Genomic DNA, 19589 nt, shown 5'->3' with positions numbered 1-19589 from the left:
TCAAACCATTAGCAAGACTCATTAAGAAACAAAGGGAGAAGAACCAAATTAACAAAATTAGAAACGAAAATGGAGAGATCACCACAGACAACACTGAAATACAAAGGATCATAAGAGACTACTACCAGCAGCTCTATGCCAATAAAATGGACAACTTGGAAGAAATGGACAAGTTCTTAGAGAAGTATAACTTTCCAAAACTGAACCAGGAAGAAATAGAAGATCTTAACAAAACGATCACAAGCAAGGAAATCGAAACTGTAATCAGAAATCTTCCAGCAAACAAAAGCCCAGGACCAGATGGCTTCACAGCTGAATTCTACCAAAAATTTAGAGAAGAGCTAACACCTATCTTACTCAAACTCTTCCAGAAAATTGCAGAAGAAGGTAAACTTCCAAACTCATTCTATGAGGCCACCATCACCCTAATTCCAAAACCAGACAAAGATGCCACAAAAAAAGAAAACTACAGGCCAATATCCCTGATGAACATAGATGCAAAAATCCTTAACAAAATTCTAGCAAACAGAATCCAACGACATATTAAAAAAATCATTCATCATGACCAAGTGGGCTTTATCCCAGGAATGCAAGGATTCTTTAATATCCGCAAGTCAATCAATGTAATACACCACATTAACAAATTGAAAGATAAAAACCATATGATTATCTCAATAGATGCAGAAAAAGCCTTTGACAAAATTCAACATCCATTTATGATTAAAACTCTCCAGAAAGCAGGAATAGAAGGAACATACCTCAACATAATAAAAGCTATATATGACAAACCCACAGCAAGCATCACCCTCAATGGTGAAAAATTGAAAGTATTTCCCCTGAAATCAGGAACAAGACAAGGGTGCCCACTCTCACCACTACTATTCAACATAGTTTTGGAAGTGTTGGTCACAGCAATCAGGGCAGAAAAAGAAATAAAAGGAATCCAGATAGGAAAAGAAGAAGTGAAACTCTCTGTTTGCAGATGACATGATCCTCTACATAGAAAACCCTAAAGACTCTACCAGAAAATTACTAGAGCTAATCAATGAATACAGTAAAGTTGCAGGATATAAAATTAACACACAGAAATCTCTTGCATTCCTATACACTAACAATGAGAAAACAGAAAGAGAAATTAAGGAAACAATACCATTCACCACTGCAACAAAAAGAATAAAATACTTAGGAGTATATCTACCTAAAGAAACAAAAGACCTATACATAGAAAACTATAAAACACTGATGAAAGAAATCAAAGAGGACACAAACAGATGGAGAAATATACCGTGTTCATGGATTGGAAGAATCAAGATTGTCAAAATGGCTATACTACCCAAAGCAATCTATAGATTCAATGCAATCCCTATCAAACTACCAACGGTATTTTTCACAGAACTAGAACAAATAATTTCACAATTTGTATGGAAATACAAAAAACCTCGAATAGCCAAAGTAATCCTGAGAAAGAAGAATGGAACTGGAGGAATCAACCTGCCTGACTTCAGACTCTACTACAAAGCCACAGTCATCAAGACAGTATGGTACTGGCACAAAGACAGAAATATAGATCAATGGAACAGAATAGAAAGCCCAGAGATAAATCCACGAACCTATGGTCACCTTATCTTCGACAAAGGAGGCAAGGATATACAATGGAAAAAAGATAACCTCTTTAACAAGTGGTGCTGGGAAAACTGGTCAACCACCTGTAAAAGAATGAAACTAGAACACTTTCTAACACCATACACAAAAATAAACTCAAAATGGATTAAAGATCTAAATGTAAGACCAGAAACTATCAAACTCCTAGAGGAGAACATAGGCAAAACACTCTCTGACATAAATCACAGCAGGATCCTCTATGACCCACATCCCAGAATTTCAGAAATAAAAGCAAAAATAAACAAATGGGACCTAATGAAACTTAAAAGCTTTTGCACAACAAAGGAAACTATAAGCAAGGTGAAAAGACAGCCCTCAGATTTGGAGAAAATAATAGCAAACGAAGCAACAGGCAAAGGATTAATCTCAAAAATATACAAGCAACTCCTCCAGCTCAACTCCAGAAAAATAAATGACCCAATCCAAAAATGGGCCAAAGAACTCAACAGACATTTCTCCAAGGAAGACATACAGATGGCTAACAAACACATGAAAAGATGCTCAACATCACTCATTATCAGAGAAATGCAAATCAAAACCACAATGAGGTACCATTATACGCCAGTTAGGATGGCTGCCATCCAAAAGTCTGCAAGCAATAAATGCTGGAGAGGGTGTGGAGAAAAGGGGACCCTCTTACACTGTTGGTGGGAATGCAAATTAGTACAGCCACTATGGAAAACAGTGTGGAGATTTCTCAAAAAGCTGGAAATAGAACTGCCATATGACCCAGCAATCCCACTTCTGGGCATACACACCAAGGAAACCAGATCTGAAAGAGACACGTGCACCCCAATGTTCATCGCAGCACTGTTTATAATAGCCAGGACATGGAAGCAACCCAGATGCCCATCAGCAGACGAATGGATGAGGAAGCTGTGGTACATATACATCATGGAATATTACTCAGCCATTAAAAAGAATTCATTTGAATCAGTTCTGATGAGATGGATGAAACTGGAGCCCATTATACAGAGCGAAGTAAGCCAGAAAGATAAAGACCATTACAGTATACTAGCACATGTATATGGACTTTAGAAAGATGGTAACGATAACCCTATATGCAAAACAGAAAAAGAGACTCAGATGTATAGAACAGACTTGTGGACTCTGGGAGAAGGCGAGGGTGGGATGTTTCAAGAGAACAGCATTGAAACATGTATATTATCTAGGGTGAAACAGATCACCAGCCCAGGTTGGGTGCATGAGACAAGTGCTCGGGCCTGGTGCACTGGGAAGACCCAGAGGGATTGGGTGGAGAGGGAGGTGGGAGGGGGGACTGGGATGGGGAATACATGTAAATCCATGGCTAATTCATTTCAGTGTATAACAAAAACTACTGTAATGATGTAAAGTAATTAGCCTCCAACTAATAAAAAAAATAAATGAATAAATAAATAAATAAAGAATCAGGCAAGTCACTTCAATTTTTTAAACTTGATTACATAACAGTAGTATAAATATAATAATACAAATGAAAGCATTCTGTAAAGTGAAAGTAAACACTTATGAAGCATGTTACCTCAGAGTGTGTTCAGTCACCAAGTCATGTCCAACTCTTTGCAACCCTATGGACTGTGGCAAGCCAGGCCTCCTGGTCCCTCACCATCTTCCAGAGTTTGACCAAGGTCACGCCCATTGAATCAGTGATGCCATCCAACCAGCTCATCCTATATTGCCCTCTTCTCCTCCTTTCAATCTTTCCCACCACCAGGGTCTCTTCCAGTGAGTCAGCTGGTTGCATCAGATGGCCAAAGTATTGGAACTTCAGCTTCAGCATCACTCCTTCCAATGAGTAGTCAAGGCTGATTTCCTTTAGGATTGACTGGTTTGATTTCCTTGCTGTCCAAGGGACTCTCAAGGTTCTTCTCAAGTGCCAGAGTTCAAAAGCACCAATTCTTTTGAATTCCTTTGAAGGCACTCTGCCTTCTATATGGTCCAACTCACATCTGTACATGACTACTGGAAAAAATCATAGCCTTGACTATGTGGACCTTTGTTGGCAAAGTGATGTCTTTGCTTTTTAATACAGTGTCTAGGTTTTTCATAGTTTTCCTGCCAAAAAGCAATGGGCTTCTAATTTCATGGCTGCAGTCAGCATCTGCAGTGATTTTAGAGCCCAAGAAGAGGAAATCTGTCACTTCTTCCACTTTTTCCCTTCTATCTGCCATGAAGTAAGGGGATCTGATGCCAAGATCTTATTTTTTTTAATACTGAGTTTTAAGCTGGATTTTTCATTCTCCTCTTTCACCCTCATCAAGAGGCTCTTTAGTTCTTCTCTTTCTGCCATTACAGTGGTATCATCTGCGTATCTGAGGCTGCTGATATTTCTCTAGCGATTTTGATTCCAGCTTGTAACTCATCCAGTCTGGCATTTCACAAGATGTGCTCTGCATATAAGTTAAATAAACAGGGTGACGATGAACAGGCTTGTCATACTCCTTTCACAATTTTTAACCAGTCAGTTGTTTCATATAAGGTTCTTACTGTTGCTTCTTGACCTGCATACAGGTTTCTCAGCAGTTAATTCTAACTTCTATAGCTGAGCTGATGTTAATCTGTTTCAAAGGCCATCCAAATCAAATTTGTTTTATTCTATTCAACTTGTAATGTTGAATGTCTGCTCCTACTAAAATACTCAAGAGTTTTATCTTGCTAGGGCAAAGAAGTAGCCAAGTAGGGTGATGAGCCTGTTGTCAGGATCCAGAGCTCCTAACGTAGTAATCTGTTCATTGGTTAAGAGTAGATTAAGTCTGCTGAATACCTGTTGTAACAGAAACTGTGTTAAGGGTTTTTGTTTAATCTTTACAATACCAGTTTTAAAATCAGTTCTATTACACTCTCCAGATTTTACATGAAGAAACTGAAGTTTAGAAAAGTAAAGAAACTTGTCCAAGTTCACATGAGTAGGTCAGAGGCAGAGCTGAGGTTTGGAGCCCGTTCTGTTCAATTCTAGAACCTATTTCTCATCTCTAGGTCACTCATTACTGATATGGGATCTATAGATGTGAAGCAGAGAACATAACTTCTAGTCCAATTAGATCTGCAAGCAATTTTTTTTGTGTGTGTGTGGTTCTTTTTTTTTTTTGCTTTTTTTTTTCCATTTATTTTTATTAGTTGGAGGCTAATTACTTTACATCATTGCAGTAGTTTTTGTCATACATTGAAATAAATTAGCTATGGATTTACATGTAGATCTGCAAGCATTTTTATGCCTAAAAGACTGTAATGAATCATAGCTGTAAAACTATAAAATTAAATACTGAAGAAGAATTTAGTTTATTCTTTTACTTATTTGCATACTCATTTTTTATAGATTTTATTGATCAATATTTATCAAAGTGGCTACATTAAATGATAAAAGAAAAAAAATCAATAATAAATAAATAAGAATTCTCCTTAAGTACTGATCCCCTGGAGGGAATGGCTATCCACTCCAGTATTCTTGCCTGGAGAATCCCATGAACAGAGGAGGCTAGTGGGCTACAGTCCATGGGGTTGCAAAGGGTCAGACATAACTGAGTGACTGAACAAGAACAGCAACATGAGATTTTATGCTTTCATGGCTATACCAGCTATTATAGGGTACAAAGATGCATGAGATGCAAATTCTTATCTTTAGCTTGCTGTTCACAAGAACACAACTTATTACAGAAAGTAGTTTGTGTATGTTACATATTATCTAGTCCACCACTGCTATAGATGAGAAAATTGAAGTATAAAGAGGTAATACCTTGAATAACAACTCAATTATCCAGTTAGTCAAATCACATTGTCACCGACCCAATGAAGACCAAGGGTCCCTAGTGTATTCCACCTGCTAATATAAATATAATGCACACAAATCAGCTGCTAGGAAAAGGAGTTTATAGTTTTGCTTGTTAAAATAAATACCTTATGTGAACTTTATTAAATGTAAGTGATAGTTCAAAAAACTAGATCTGTTTGACTCCTGAAAGGGATCAGAGAATAAAGTTATGTGCCATCTTCCTTCCAGTAAGGGAATTCAGAGACTAGCTGGAAGTATTGTATTACAAAGTCCCTTCCGTTGGCCTGACTAATCACCACAGGGGATGTTTCAGGCCAAGTCTAGGGTTTCACTTCAGTTGTGATCCCCAGACTGAAAAGCCGCACTCTCATATTAATTGGCATAAAAACTGGTGCCTTGAATCTTCCCCCAGAGTGGAGCACTCAAGTTTGGAATCTAAGCCTGACTGGGATTGGAGACCACGTTCTTCATAACTTCCACCAACTTAATTTAGACCATTTCCACCTGGAAAAGGTCTTATTCAGGTCCTCTCTGCTCACTGTCTCACTAGGATTACATGTCCATGAGGGTAGATCAGATTTCTTTGGAAGTTAAGAAACCTTACAATGATACTACTCTCTTTCCTTCAAAACCAAAGTATGATTTTTGGTTTTTGCCATTTGTACTTCGCACACGTGAGCTGGGATCTTTCCACTTCTTGCTATCTGCACTTTTCACCTCGCCAAAGCCACACGACTTCTCCTGATGTCCTAGTGACCTGCTGATGGTCTCCCTGTTGGAGTCCACTCCTGACACAGAGGCACAGAGAACTGTATTAAAACGCCCAGTCATCCTGTGATCCCACCCCACCCTCTGGCCTCCTGATAACCATTCCTTGGCTTCAGGGTGCAGTAAATACCATTAACATCTCTTCCCCTGGCCTGTAGAGTCCTCTGCCATCTGATTGGCCCTTCCTGCATCTCCAACCCCATCTTCTCCACCCTCCCTTAAGTCACTAGGCCACAGTCTTCTGTTCTTTAGTGTCCGGTTATACCAAGTGTCTCCTCACCTCAGAAATGTGGCCCTCACTCTTTTCTCTGCCTTAGCTGCTCTCCCGACACTCTTCACTCATTCCTCTTTGGGGTTTCAGCCTAAATCTTCCTTCTAGAGACTCCTCCTCAGCCTCTTTTATTTGTTATCTCAGCCATTTACCTTTTTTCCTATACAAAATCTACTCCCTCACTGAGGAGAGTAGAGAAGCAATGAAAAGTAAACAAATAAGTGCTATTCGCTCTCCAATAATGATATTGACCTGTAGTTAGCTGAACACATGCCTTCTCCATCAGAGCATAAGCCCAACAGCAGAGACCTGTCCAGCCTTTCCACCACTGCATCCCCAGTTATAAGCACATACCTGCACATAAATAGGGCTTCCCTAGTCGCTCAGCTGGTAAAGAATCTGCCTGCAATGTGGAGACCTGGGTTCAATCCCTGGGTTGGGAAGATCCCCTGAAGAAGGGAACAGCCACCCACTCCAGTATTCTGGCCTGGAGAATTCCATGGACTGTGTAGTCCATGGGGTCACAAAGAGTCGGACACAAGTGAGCAACTCTCACTTTTACACATAAATATCTGCTGAGTGAATTAATATAAGAATTCTTTGGATCTTCCTATATGTTCACATGTATATATATATATATGAATATGAATTGTATAGTACATTATTTTATCAGTTCCGTTAGTTTTTAAATTGTTCTGTTTTCTACATAGACAATCGTATTGTCAGGAGTGGGGATGATAAATGCTTTATAGCTTATCCAATAACTATACCAATTATTTTCCTTTCCCATGTTATCATATAGACTGAAACATCTGAGGAGATGCCTCCAGCTCCATCATGGGAAATAGAATAAACCAGCAAGGAGAGCTCCAGACCCCCAATCTTGCCTCAAAAATAAGAACTAAGCTTTTTTTGGTTTCCTAATTGCTTTGCAAAAGAGTTATGAGGGGAAAAGGGTTCCACTCTCAAAACTAAACTTGAAAATCACTGGGCTAGAACTTCTGGAGCAATATAAACAGTGGTATCCCAGTCATCCTTGTTTTTTTAGAAATGATCATTTATTGACTATTTAATATGAGTCAGGTACAAACTCTATGCATTGTATATCAGTATTTCTCTTTAACAAATAGTTTTTAAAAGACTAAGTGAAATGTCCATAGATGCAGAGAAAGTAAGTACTACAGTGAGGATTCAGATTCAAATCTTTCTAATTCTAGCCATTTCTCATAACTACGAAGTTAAATAAGGCCTTATATAGGGAGATTTTGAAATACTTTCTCCCCTTTAGTAATTTGAGAAATTGCATTTTCTAAAAAACGGCCACGACAATATCTCTCATTCTACATAGGCTCCTATGACGTGACTGTGACAGCATACCACCGAGAGGTAGTGCCTAGGTCCCCTCATTGTAAGCCAGGGCGCCCTCTGCCCACGCCCGGAAGTGATGCTCTGTAACTCCCAGGACCAGGTCACAGAGAGAATACTGCTTCCGGTTCCGCTGGAGGATTGCCTCAGTTTCTAGACACCATGACTGTGAAGAAGCCCAGGAAGCCTTGGCGGGGATCCAAAAGCCCTAGCCCATAGCCCGGGCTGAATTCCTGGCTGGCAGGCAGATGGAACTAGCTTGCCAGTCACACAAGTGCATCATCTTGAAAGTAGATCCTCTAACCGACCCTTCCCATACTCCGTTGAGTTGCCCCAGCAAACACTGCATGGAGCAGAGGTGAGCTGGTTTCACTGAGTCCTGCCTAAGTTGCAGATACACAAGCAAAACAAATACTGGTTGTTGCTTCAAGCCACTAAGCTTGGGGTGGTTTGTTAAGCAGCAATGGATAACTAAAACAGAAGACATACATTCTATACACCAGAAAAGGTGAAAAAATTCTGCTAACGCTCAGGTTTTTGAATATACATATTATATATATTAGTATCAAGAACAAAAAAGCATTGACAAAGCAAAAAGACAACCTACTGAATGGGAGAAAATATTTGCAAATGGTATGACTGATAAGGGGTTAATATCCATCATATATAAACAGCTCGTATAACTCAACATTAAAAAAAAAACCTCAGTTGAAAAATGAGCAGTAGAACTGAATAGACATTTTTCAAAGAGGAAATGCAGGTGGCTAACAGGCACATGAAAAGATGCTCACCTTCAATAATCATCTAGGAAATGCAACTCAAAACCTCAATTAGATATCACCTCACACCTGTCAGAATGGCTATCATCCAAAAGAACACAAATAACAGATGTTGGCAAGGACATGGGAAAAAGGGAACCTTGTTACACTATTGGCAGGAATGTACTTTGGTGCAGCCACTGTGGAAAATAGAAAGGAGATTACTAAAAAAATAAAAATAGATTTACCGTATGATCCAGCAATTCCACTCCTGGGTGTATATCAAAAACATAAACAAACCACTAGTTCAAAAAGACAAGTGTACTCCAATGTTCACAGCGGCATTATTTATAACTGCCAAGATATGAAAACAACCTAAGTCTGTCAACAGATGAAAGGATAAAGAAGATGTGGTACAGGTGAGGGGCTGACCCTCAATGTCACCTGCCCACCATGGGGCTGGCCCTGGCCTGCCTTGCCTGTCTCAGAGGGCCAGGATAAACACAGCAGTGATGCTGATGCTGGCAAGCAACCTGAAGCGCGAGGACAGTCTCTAAGGTCTTGGGAGTCAGCCACGCCTCTGACTCCACTCCGGGAGTGGACAGACAGGCTGTGTGTTAAAGAGGCTGCAGAACTTGAAGCTAATTTACCTTATACGTGTAAAGTGCATTTTTCTGACCCAAGCAAGCTGCATTGTTTACAGCTCTCACCCCAGATAAGGGGTGATAAGGGTTACTAACAGGTTGGAAAATTTCAGTTTGAAGCTGAGGTTTTCAATGCATACAACACGGTACCTCCCAAAGTGAACTGCTTGACCCAGGTCTGGCACCCCAACTCCACTGGGAAAGGTGGGATACGTCTCAGGGCACTGACTGGGCCCCCAGAAGGACACTGAAGGATGTTGTTTGGGGACTAAACTCTTTGTTTACTGATGCTTTGAATTTTGGTGATCCACTGGATATAGAGGCTGCAGTACATCATCTGGGGGACAAGGAGGTCTTCTAGGATAAAGGGGAAGACTACACGAAGCGCTACACTGGAGGATACGGGAAGAGGACTGCAGGGCCCTGGAAGGTGCCTTAGAAGTTGGTCTCCAACCAGAAGGGAGCCTCCTCCCGAGTCCTCAGCTCCCCTCAGTCCGGCTGGGCCATCTGAGTCCTGTGACCATGTTGTCCTGACGAAGAGCCTCTTCCAGACCACCCATTGCAGACAGAGAGTTGCACATAAATATAGCCAGAAAATATATTTGGGGTTCTAAAGAGCTATCTGCTCACTTTAACATGTTTATTTTTTTGAAACTGTACTGCATGGGCTGTTGATGAGATTCTCGAGAAGTTGTAATGCTCGAGAAGCATTGAGGCTTGAGCTTGCTTTTCCCCCTCTCAGAGTTAGTCCTTGCACGGGTGTTGCTAAGGATGTGCTCAGCGGCAGTTCACAGATTGGCACTCAGAACCCCACTACAGACTGTGGAGGTGAATTCTCCTAGCTGCTCCCACGAATGTCAGCCCTACTTAGACGCTGTGAAGCTTCCCAGAGTACAGAGCCATTCACGGTAGAGCTCTTAACTGCAATGTGTATTTTACTGAATTCGGAAGAAATAATCCATGTCCCAGGGCTTCTCTGGTGGCTCCGAGGGTGAAGAGTCCGCCTGCAATGCGGGAGACCTGGGTTCGACCCTTGGGTTGAGAAGATCCCCTGGAGGAGGGCATGGCAGTATTCTTGCCTGGAGAATCCCCATGGACAGAGGAGCCTGGCGGGCTACAGTCCATGGGCTCTCAAAGAGTCAGACACGACTGAGCGGCTGACCACAGCGCAGCAGTCCATGTCCCAAGAGTTCCCGGTGCTGGAGAAGAGACTGCGGACAGGCCTGGGCACTGCCCGCGGGGACCGATGGTGATCGGAGCCCAGGAGCCAGCAAAGAGGTCTGGCAGTGGCTATGGTGGCCTGGCACGCCTTGTGGTTTCCCCGCAGTTCACATCAGGGGATGCGCTACCCTCCACTGACACCCCTGCGAGTCCCAGAGATCTCCTCTCCACCTGGCAGGACTCACTAGTCTGATGTATTTTTGGGTGCTGGATTTTCACCCTCTGAACCTCAGCCTCACCCTCCTCTCGATGTGCGGCTTCCAGGTGATGCATGGTGCCCGACAGGAACAGATTTTTTGTCTCTTAAAAAAGGAAGAAGAAGAAGCGGTTTATATATACAATGAAATGCTACTTGGTCATAAGAAAGAATGAAATTTTGCCATTTGCAGCAATATGGATGGACTTGGAGGGCATTATACTAAATAAGTCAGAGAGAGACTGACTGAATGCTATCACTTATATATGGAATCTAAAGTAGAACAGGCTAATGACTATAATGAGAAAGAAGCGGACTTACAAAGAACAAACTAGTGGTTACCAGTTTAGGGAGAAAAGTGGCGAGGGGGACGAAAAGATACAAACTATTAGGTATAAAATGAACTACAAGGATATATTGGACAACATGTGGAACACAGGCAATATTTTATAACGAAAGATGGAGTATAAGCTTTATTGTGAGTCAGTGTAGTGTATACCTGTATACCTGTAGCTTACATGCCTGTAACTTACATAGTATCGTGCATCAACTATACTGCAATATAAAATATTAATCTCATCCCCGAAAAGAAACAAACATAGTGATTTTATTCTATCTTTCATTAACCTATTACTGTTGTGGTTTACAACGTCAATCCTTTCCTTAAAGAATTATATTTTTACATTTGCAGAATGCTTCAAAACCATGCTTTTATTGTTCAGTTTTAGCTCTTTTAAGCTATGTCTTTACTATTCTTGAATTCTTAACTTTGACCCATCCTCAAAGTTCTGTAAACATTGATGATTGGCATTTAGCTTTAGGGAGAACAGCTTGATTTGCGATCTTCTCTAGGATGCATGATTTTCTGTGTTTTAAAAGCTTCAATTCAAAAAAATAAAAAATAGGACTCTGGGAGAAGGCGAGGGTGGGATGTTTCGAGAGAACAGCATCGAAACATGTATATTATCTATAATGAAACAGATCACCAGCCCAGGTTGGATGCATGAGACAAGTGCTCGGGCCTGGTGCACTGGGAAGACCCAGAGGGAGCGGGTAGAGAGGGAGGTGGGAGGGGGGATCGGGATGGGGAACACATGTAAATCCATGGCTGATTCATGTCAATGTATGACAAAAACCACTACAATATTGTAATTAGCCTCCACTAATAAATAAATAAATAAATAAAAGCTTCAATTCATGCAAAAAGCTTGTTTTGTCTTTTATATTCAAGAATTTTGCCTGAGTATACCTAGGCATGTGTTTCATTTGTTTTTAGTGAGCCTTTTTAAAAGATTAGTTATTATTTTGGTTGCCCTGGGTCTTCGTTGCTGCATGCAGGCTTTCTCTAGCTGTGGTGAGTGGGGGCTGCTCTTCGTTGGGGTGAGCGGGCTTTTCAAGCAGTGGCTTCTATTTTTGCAGAGCACAGGCTCTAGGCATGCAGGTTTCAGTAGGTGCAGCACCAAGGCTGTGGATCCTGGGCCCCAGAACGTGGCCGCAGAAGCCGTGGCGCGTGGGCTTAGTTATTCCCCAGCACTGACTCCTCCTGGAGCAGGGGTGGGACTGTGTCCCCTGCACCGGCAGATGAGTTCTTACCCACTGGGTCACCAAGGAAGTCTTAGCAAACCTTTTTAAAGCTTCAAACAAATATTCCTTTAGCTCAAAACTTTCTGTCATTTAATTTTTAATTGCATTCTTCTGGTTTCATTTCCTGCTCTGGAATTCATATTTTGCATAATTACATCTGTTGGACACCTTATTTCTTATCTTTTCTCTCATTATTTTCAAATATTTGTTGTTTTCCCATGAGTCTTGAGAGAACTCTCAAGGGTTTTTTTTTTTCAGCTTCATTAATTGATTTTTTTTTCCGGTATAATTTAGGGCAGTCATTCCTTCAGCCAGGGGTGAACATGCCAAAGACATTTCTAATTTTCACTCAATCTTTTCAGACCTCGAATTTTTCCTTATTCATGATAATCAATCCTCATTTTGGAAATGAACTATCTTCTTGTGCCCTATTGCAAACAAGGTTTTAAATCTTTTAAAATGTTTGCTCTTTGCTTGTGATATACTTTGGTGCAATTTAGTAGGAAAAGATAGGCAGTGCCAGGAATGGAAACTGACAGGAGAAATACTTGGCAGTACTGTGTATTGTGATTCTGAGTACTGATGTATCTGTTTTAGATTCCAGGGTTAATTATGGACTGTTATCAATCATGGCTCTAGTTTCTAACATATCTTCATGGAGAATATAAGGCATAAAAGGAAACTTTAAAAAAATAGCAACGAGAAAAGCTGAGGCAGACTCAATGTGCTCTCATAAGGATGGGACATCCTTGCAATGCAACACCATGTAATCATTATGATGATACATTTATTGACATGGAAAGATGTTTGCAGTACACAGTTAGTGCTAAAAACAAATTTTTAAAAACATATGCAGCCTGATCCTATTTTTTGTGAGCAAAGTAGCATACATATTAGTCATAGTCACAGGCTAGAGAATTGTAATCTTTTTGTTCAAAATGGGGCTTCCCTGATACCTCAATTGGTGAAGAATCCGTATGCAATTCAGGAGACCCCGGTTCAGTGCCTGGTTGGGGAAGATCCCCTGGAGAAGGGATTCTTGGGCCTCCCTTGTGGTTCAACTGGTAAAGAATCCGCCTGCAAGGCAGGCGACCTGGGTTCGATCCCTGGCTTGGGAAGATCCCCTGGAGAAGGGATTCTTGGGCCTCCCTTGTGGTTCAACTGGTAAAGAATCCGCCTGCAAGGCAGGCGACCTGGGTTCGATCCCTGGCTTGGGAAGATCCCCTGGAGAAGGGAAAAGCTACCTGCTCCAGTATTCTGGCCTGGAGAATTCCATGGACTGTATAGTCTATGGGGTCACAAAGGGTTGGACAGGACTGAGCAACTGTCACTTTCACTTTGTTCAAATCAGTTCAATTTGCTAAATCAATACAAACTTTAGTCAGTAGAGGGCGCAAAGAGAGAGAGAAAGAAGTGAGGTGAAAAAGCTGATATATGAGTAGAATGAAAATTTTCATAACATAAAGATTATTCTGATTTTCTCTCCATTTGTTTATCAAAGAAAATTTCAAAAAGATCATAGAAGCATAATTGCAGGTTGACTATCACTTATTCTGCATAATGCTTGGTGTTGGCTAGAGTCAAAGCATGTACTTTCAGTGGGTAAAGAGAACAGAAAATGATAGAGTGCCTATTTTGTGCCAGGCACTAACATGTACATAGTACACTGTAGTATGCTACATAGAACATATTTTGATATTGCTTCAGACATTGCAAACAGATTAACACAGTCTTGATGGAGTTTTGATTAAACTACATATCTTAGAGATACTGACTAAATCTCACAGCTACAGATCACTTTATAGTTATTAAATACTTTCAGACTTACTATTTATTTTCATACAACATTCTGTAGAACAGACTCTTCTTTTAAAGATGAAGGTGGCAAGGTTTATAGAGGTGTGGCAAGATTAGAGATTCTCTCAGCAAGGTTTTTATGTTTAGGTATGCTGATTTCCACATGCTGTCTCTCAAATAACCAAGAAACCTTAAGACATAAACAACACCTTGACCCCATGAAAGAGCCTCATGATATTAGCAATAATTAATACCAATATATGTCAAAGGATTTGTGTTCTCCACTATTTTTTTTAATAGAATTTGACATTATAACTCACACCTCTGGCTCCTGGATTAATTAATCTAGATACGGTGGTTTCCAAAAGCCAATGTTATGCGATGCCTCAAGAGAGGACCCCTGTGCCCACCAGAAGAAAGAGGGGCCCGCAGCCCTACAGCTACAAGGAGCTGAATTCTGCCCACAGCCCCAGGAGCTGGGAAGAGGGTCCCGAGATCCAGAGAGCAATACACCCCACAGATATCCCGATGGCAGCCTTGTGAGAGCCTGAGCAGTAAACTCAGGATGGTCTACAATAAATAACCAAACTGATCACATGGACCACAGCCTTGTCTAACTCAGTGAAACTATGAGCCATATCATGTAGGGCCACCCAAGACAGAAGGAGCGTGGTGGAGAGTTCTGATGAAATATGGAGAAGGGAATAATAAACCACTTCATTATTCTTGCCTCGAGAACCCCATGAAAAGGCAAAAAGATAGGACACTGAAAGCTGAACTCCCCAGGATGGTAGGCGCCCAATGTGCTACAGGAGAAGAGTGGAGAAATCGCTCCAGAAAGAATGAAGAGGCTGAGCCAAAGTGAAAACAACACCCAGTTGTGGATGTGACTGGGGATGGAAGTAAAGTCTGATGCTGTAAAGAAGAATATTGCGTAGGAACCTGGAATGTTAGGTCCATGAATCAAGGTAAATTGGAAGTGGTCAAACAGGAGATGGCAAGAGTGAACATTGACGTTTTAGGAATCAGTGAACTAAAATGGACTGGCATGGGTGAATTTAATTCAGATGACCATTTACCTACTACTATGGGCAAGAATCCCTTAGAAGAAATGGAGTAGCCCTCATAGTCAACAAAGAGTCCGAAATGCAGTGCTTGGATTCAATCTCAAAAACAACAGAATTATCTATGTTCATTTTCTGGGCAAACTATTCAATATCACAGTAATCCAAGTCTATGCCCCAACCGCTAATGCCAAAGAAGCTGAATTTGAATGATTCTATGAAGACCTACAAGACGTTATAGACCTAACACCAAAAAAAAAAAAAAAAAAAGATGTCCTTTTCATCATAGGGGACTGGAAAGCAAAAGTAGGAAATTAAGAGATACTTAGAGTACAGGCAACTTTGACCTTGGAGTACAAAATTAAGCACGGCAAAGGCCAACAGAGTTTTGCCAAGAGAATGCACTGGTCATAGCAAACACCCTCTTCCAACAACACAAGAAATGACTCTAAACATGGACATCACCAGCTCATCAATATTGAAATCAGATTGATTGTAGTCTTTGCAGCCAAAGATTGAGAAGTTCTATACAGACAGCTAAAACAAGACTGGGAGCTGACTGTGGCTCAGATCATGAACTCCTTATTTCCTCCTTATATTGAGGAAAGTAGAGAAAACCACTAGACCATTCAGGTATGACCTAAATCAAATCTCATGATTATACAGTGGAAGCGACAGATTGAAGGGATTAGATCTGATAGACAGAGTACCTGAAGAACTATGGATGGAGGTTTGTGACATTGTACAGGATGCTGTGATCAAGACTATGCTATCCCCAAGAAAAGGAAATTCAAAAGGAAAAAATGGTTGTCTGAGGAGGCCTTACAAAAAGCTAAGAAAAGAAGAGAAGTGAAAGGCAAAGAAGAAAAAGAAAGATATATCCATCTGAATGCAGAGTCCCAAAGAATAGCAAGGAGCAATAAGAAAGCCTTCCTCAGTGATCAGTGCAAAGAAATAGAGGAAACAATAGAATGGGAAAGACTAGAGATCTCTTGAAGAAAATCAGAGATACCAAAGGAATATCTCATGCAAAGATGAACAAAATAAAGGACAGAAATAGTATGGACCTAACAGAAGCAGAAGATATTAAGAAAGGTGGCAAGAATACACAAAACTATACAAAAAAGATCTTAATGGCCCAGATAATCACAATGGTGTGATCACTCACCAAGAGCCAGATATCCTGGATTGTGAAGTCAAGTGGGCCTTAGGAAGCATCACTATGAACAAAGCTAGTGGAGGTGATAGAACTCCAGCTGAGGTATTTCAAATCCTACAAGACGATGCTCTTAATGTGCTGCAATCAGTATGCCAGCAAATTTGGAAAATTCAGCAGTGGCCACAGGACTGGAAAAAGTTAGTTTTCATTCCAATGCCAAAGACAGGCAATGCCAAAGAATGTTCAAACTACTGCAGAATTGCACTTATTTCACACGCTAGCAAGGTCATGATCAAAATTCTCCAACTAAGCTTCAACAGTACATGAACTGAGAACTTCCAGATGTTCAGGCAGGATTTAGAAAAGGCAGAGAAACCAGAGATCAAATTGCCAACATCTGTTGAATCATAGAAAAGTTAAAAGAATTCCAGAAAAACACCTACTTCTGCTTCATTGATTAAGCCTTTGACTGGGTAGATCACAACAAATTGTGGAAAATTCTTAAAGAGATGGGAATACTAGACCACCTTACCTGCCTCGTGAGAAATCTGTATGCAGGTAAAAAAATAACCAACAGAACTGGACATGAAGCAACACACTGTTTCCAAATTGGGAAAGGAGTACATCAAGGCTGTTTATTGTCACCTTGTTTATTTAACTTATATGCAGAGTACATCATGCAAAATGCAAGGCTGAATGGAGCAAAAGCTGGAATCAAGATTGCCAGCTGAAATATCAAAAACCTTAGATATGAGTTGACACCACCCTTGTGGCAGAAAGTGAAGAGGAAATAAATAGCCTCTTGATAAAAGTAAAAGAGCAGAGTGAAAAAGTTGGCTTAAACTCAGCATTCAAGAAACGAAGATCATGGCAACCAATCCCATCACTTCATGGCAAATAGATGGGGAAACAATGGGAACAGTGACAGACTTTATTTTCTTGGGTTACAAAATCACTGCAGATGCTGACTGCAGTCATGAAATTAAAAGACACATGCTCCTTGGAAGAAAAGCTATGACAAACCTAGACAGCATATTAGAAAGCAGAGATATTACTTTGCTGACAAAGGTCCAGTCTAGTCAAAGCTATGGTTTTTCCAGTAATCATGTATGGATGTGAGAGTTGGACCATAAAGAAAGCTGAGTGGTGTGAAATTGATGCTTTTGAGCTGTGGTATTGGAGAAGACTCTTGAGAGTCCCTTGGACTGCAAGGAGATCAAACCAGTCAATCTTAAAGGAACTCAGTCCTGGATATTCATTGGAAAGACTGATGCTGAAGCTGAAACTCCAATACTTTGGCCACCTGATGCAAAGGACTGACATTGGAAAAGACCCTGATTCTGGGCAAGGTTGAAGGCAAGAGGAGAAGGGGTTGACAGAGGATGAGATGGTTGGATGGCATCAGCGACTCGATGGACATGAGTTTGAGCAAGCTCCAGGACCTGGTGATAAAACGAGAAGTCTGGCATGCTGCAGCCCACGGGTTGCAAAGAGTAGGACACGACTGAGTGACTGAACTGAACTGAACTGATTTGGAGACATGTACTGAAAAAATATGAAAAATAAAAGCAGTGTGGAGAGGGTATGTCCTATTTCTTGTTTTTGCTCTAAAGTGCTCTCTCTTTTAAAAAATAATCATGACTGTGGATGGTGGTACTCTTGTTCTTTTAAATACTTATTTAGCAAAAGAAAGCAAGCTCATAGATACAGAGAACAGATTTGTGTTTGGATTGGGCGTCATAGGTGAATAGGAGTTTTTTTGTTCATTTTGATTTAAATAAGTTACATTGTTCTTTGGGGGGAAAAAAAAAACAAAACATCATTTAAACAAAATCTGAGGAATTCCCATCAGTGTTAACTCTATCCCCAGGGATGCCAGCTGAGACTCACATGGGACCTTTGTCAATGTCTGCCCTGACATGACATTTACTGCTTGCCAATTCTTGGCCCGTTCCAATTCCCAATCATCATTGTTCTGAGATAATTTTCCCAGAGCGTGGGATTGAAAAGGGAGAAGAAATGCATTCAGGAGGAATCATTCCTAAGGCATCTGGATATAGATGAGATCTCCTCCTATGTGCATGCTATGCAGACTCCACTTAGATACAAAGGGATGGGCTTGGGTTCCTAGTGAGAAATTAAGTCTCTTCACTTCTGCTTGGTCTGTATGGAGCAGTTCCCCGGTTACTTCCCCCGGATTTGGGACTGGTTGACTGTGGAAGGGAGGGAGGAGGGCAGTCAGCTGAAGGGGCAGCAGCATCCCTCTATCAAAGGCCTTGGGAGGGGAGGGAAAAGGGGCTGAGGAGCACAGGGGGGAAGAAGTCATTTCTCTCCACTGACTGCAAACTCCACACTCACAGCTCACATCTCAGGAATCCAGAGTCCTCTTTGGCCAAGGACACCACAGTGGTGGATATTTTCTTCCTGATGCTCTTTGCCATCATGATGCTCTTTGCCATCATGAAGTGAAGTGAAGTGCAAGTCGCTCAGTCGTGTCTGACTCTTTGCGACCCCATGGACTGTAGCCTGCCAGGCTCCTCTGTCCACAGAATTCTCAAGGCAAGAATACTGGAGTGGGTAGCCATTCCCTTCTTTAGAAGATCTTCCCAACCCCGGGATAAAACTCAGGTCTCAGGCATTGCAGGCAGATTCTTCACCATCTGAGCCACCAGGGAAGCCTATCATAAGTCTGCTCATTTCGTCCTATATCATTTAACTGTTCTGGGGCCTGCAGAGGCGGTGTGGAGTCCACAGCTTGGGGAGGTAGGGGAAGATGAATCTAACTGGCCCAGAATCCTGCTTGGGGATGCACCGGTGAATTTTTTCTTCTGGTCACTATTTAAGGTATCGATTGAAAAACAAAACTGTAAAAGATCTTGATTTTTTTCCTCAGATGCACTGATGTACCATTTCCCAGATCACTCTGAAAAGCATAAGAAGCCCCAACTTCTTTCTTAGAGACCTAATTTAAAGGGTAATTAGAAAAATGAAAAGTAAAACCCTAAATGTGAAAAAATTTTTTTCAGGTAGAATGAGTTTGGAATAGTGTATAGGGCAGGGGGGACTGTTAATTCTCAGTTTTTTCTTCAAATTGGGTGCTCAGAAAGAGTTTGAAATCCTATACCAGTCTCTCCCTCCTCATTTTAAATTTTACTGGTCTGAGATTCCCAAGGACACACTATTCTTGATCAGCAATGAATAACACTGGGTTCTTAGGCTGCCAAGCTTCTCAATAAAGCTGTCCAGGAGGCCGGTGATGAGGACTTTTCCCACTCATGTTCGAATTTCCCACTCATGAGATGAGCCCACGGGCACTACCATCTGTGGCCGC

The 19589-nt window shown here is 41.1% G+C and overlaps 1 non-coding gene and 1 pseudogene across 1 annotated transcript; both read left to right on the top strand.

The window, feature by feature from the left end:
- The first annotated feature begins 8682 nt into the window (after positions 1-8682).
- LOC110143569 (NEDD8-conjugating enzyme UBE2F pseudogene) lies at positions 8683-9880 on the top strand (annotated as a pseudogene).
- Positions 9881-19504: 9624 nt separating this feature from the next.
- LOC139039273 (small nucleolar RNA Z195/SNORD33/SNORD32 family) lies at positions 19505-19589 on the top strand. The gene has a single exon (XR_011492594.1). It is a non-coding gene; the product is annotated as a small nucleolar RNA Z195/SNORD33/SNORD32 family (small nucleolar RNA).

Source organism: Odocoileus virginianus, chromosome 17 (assembly GCF_023699985.2).
Source record: "Odocoileus virginianus isolate 20LAN1187 ecotype Illinois chromosome 17, Ovbor_1.2, whole genome shotgun sequence".
Lineage (NCBI taxonomy): Eukaryota > Metazoa > Chordata > Mammalia > Artiodactyla > Cervidae > Odocoileus > Odocoileus virginianus.
The sequence above is the reverse complement of the archived record's forward strand: the minus strand, read 5'-3'. Positions and strand labels throughout refer to the sequence as shown.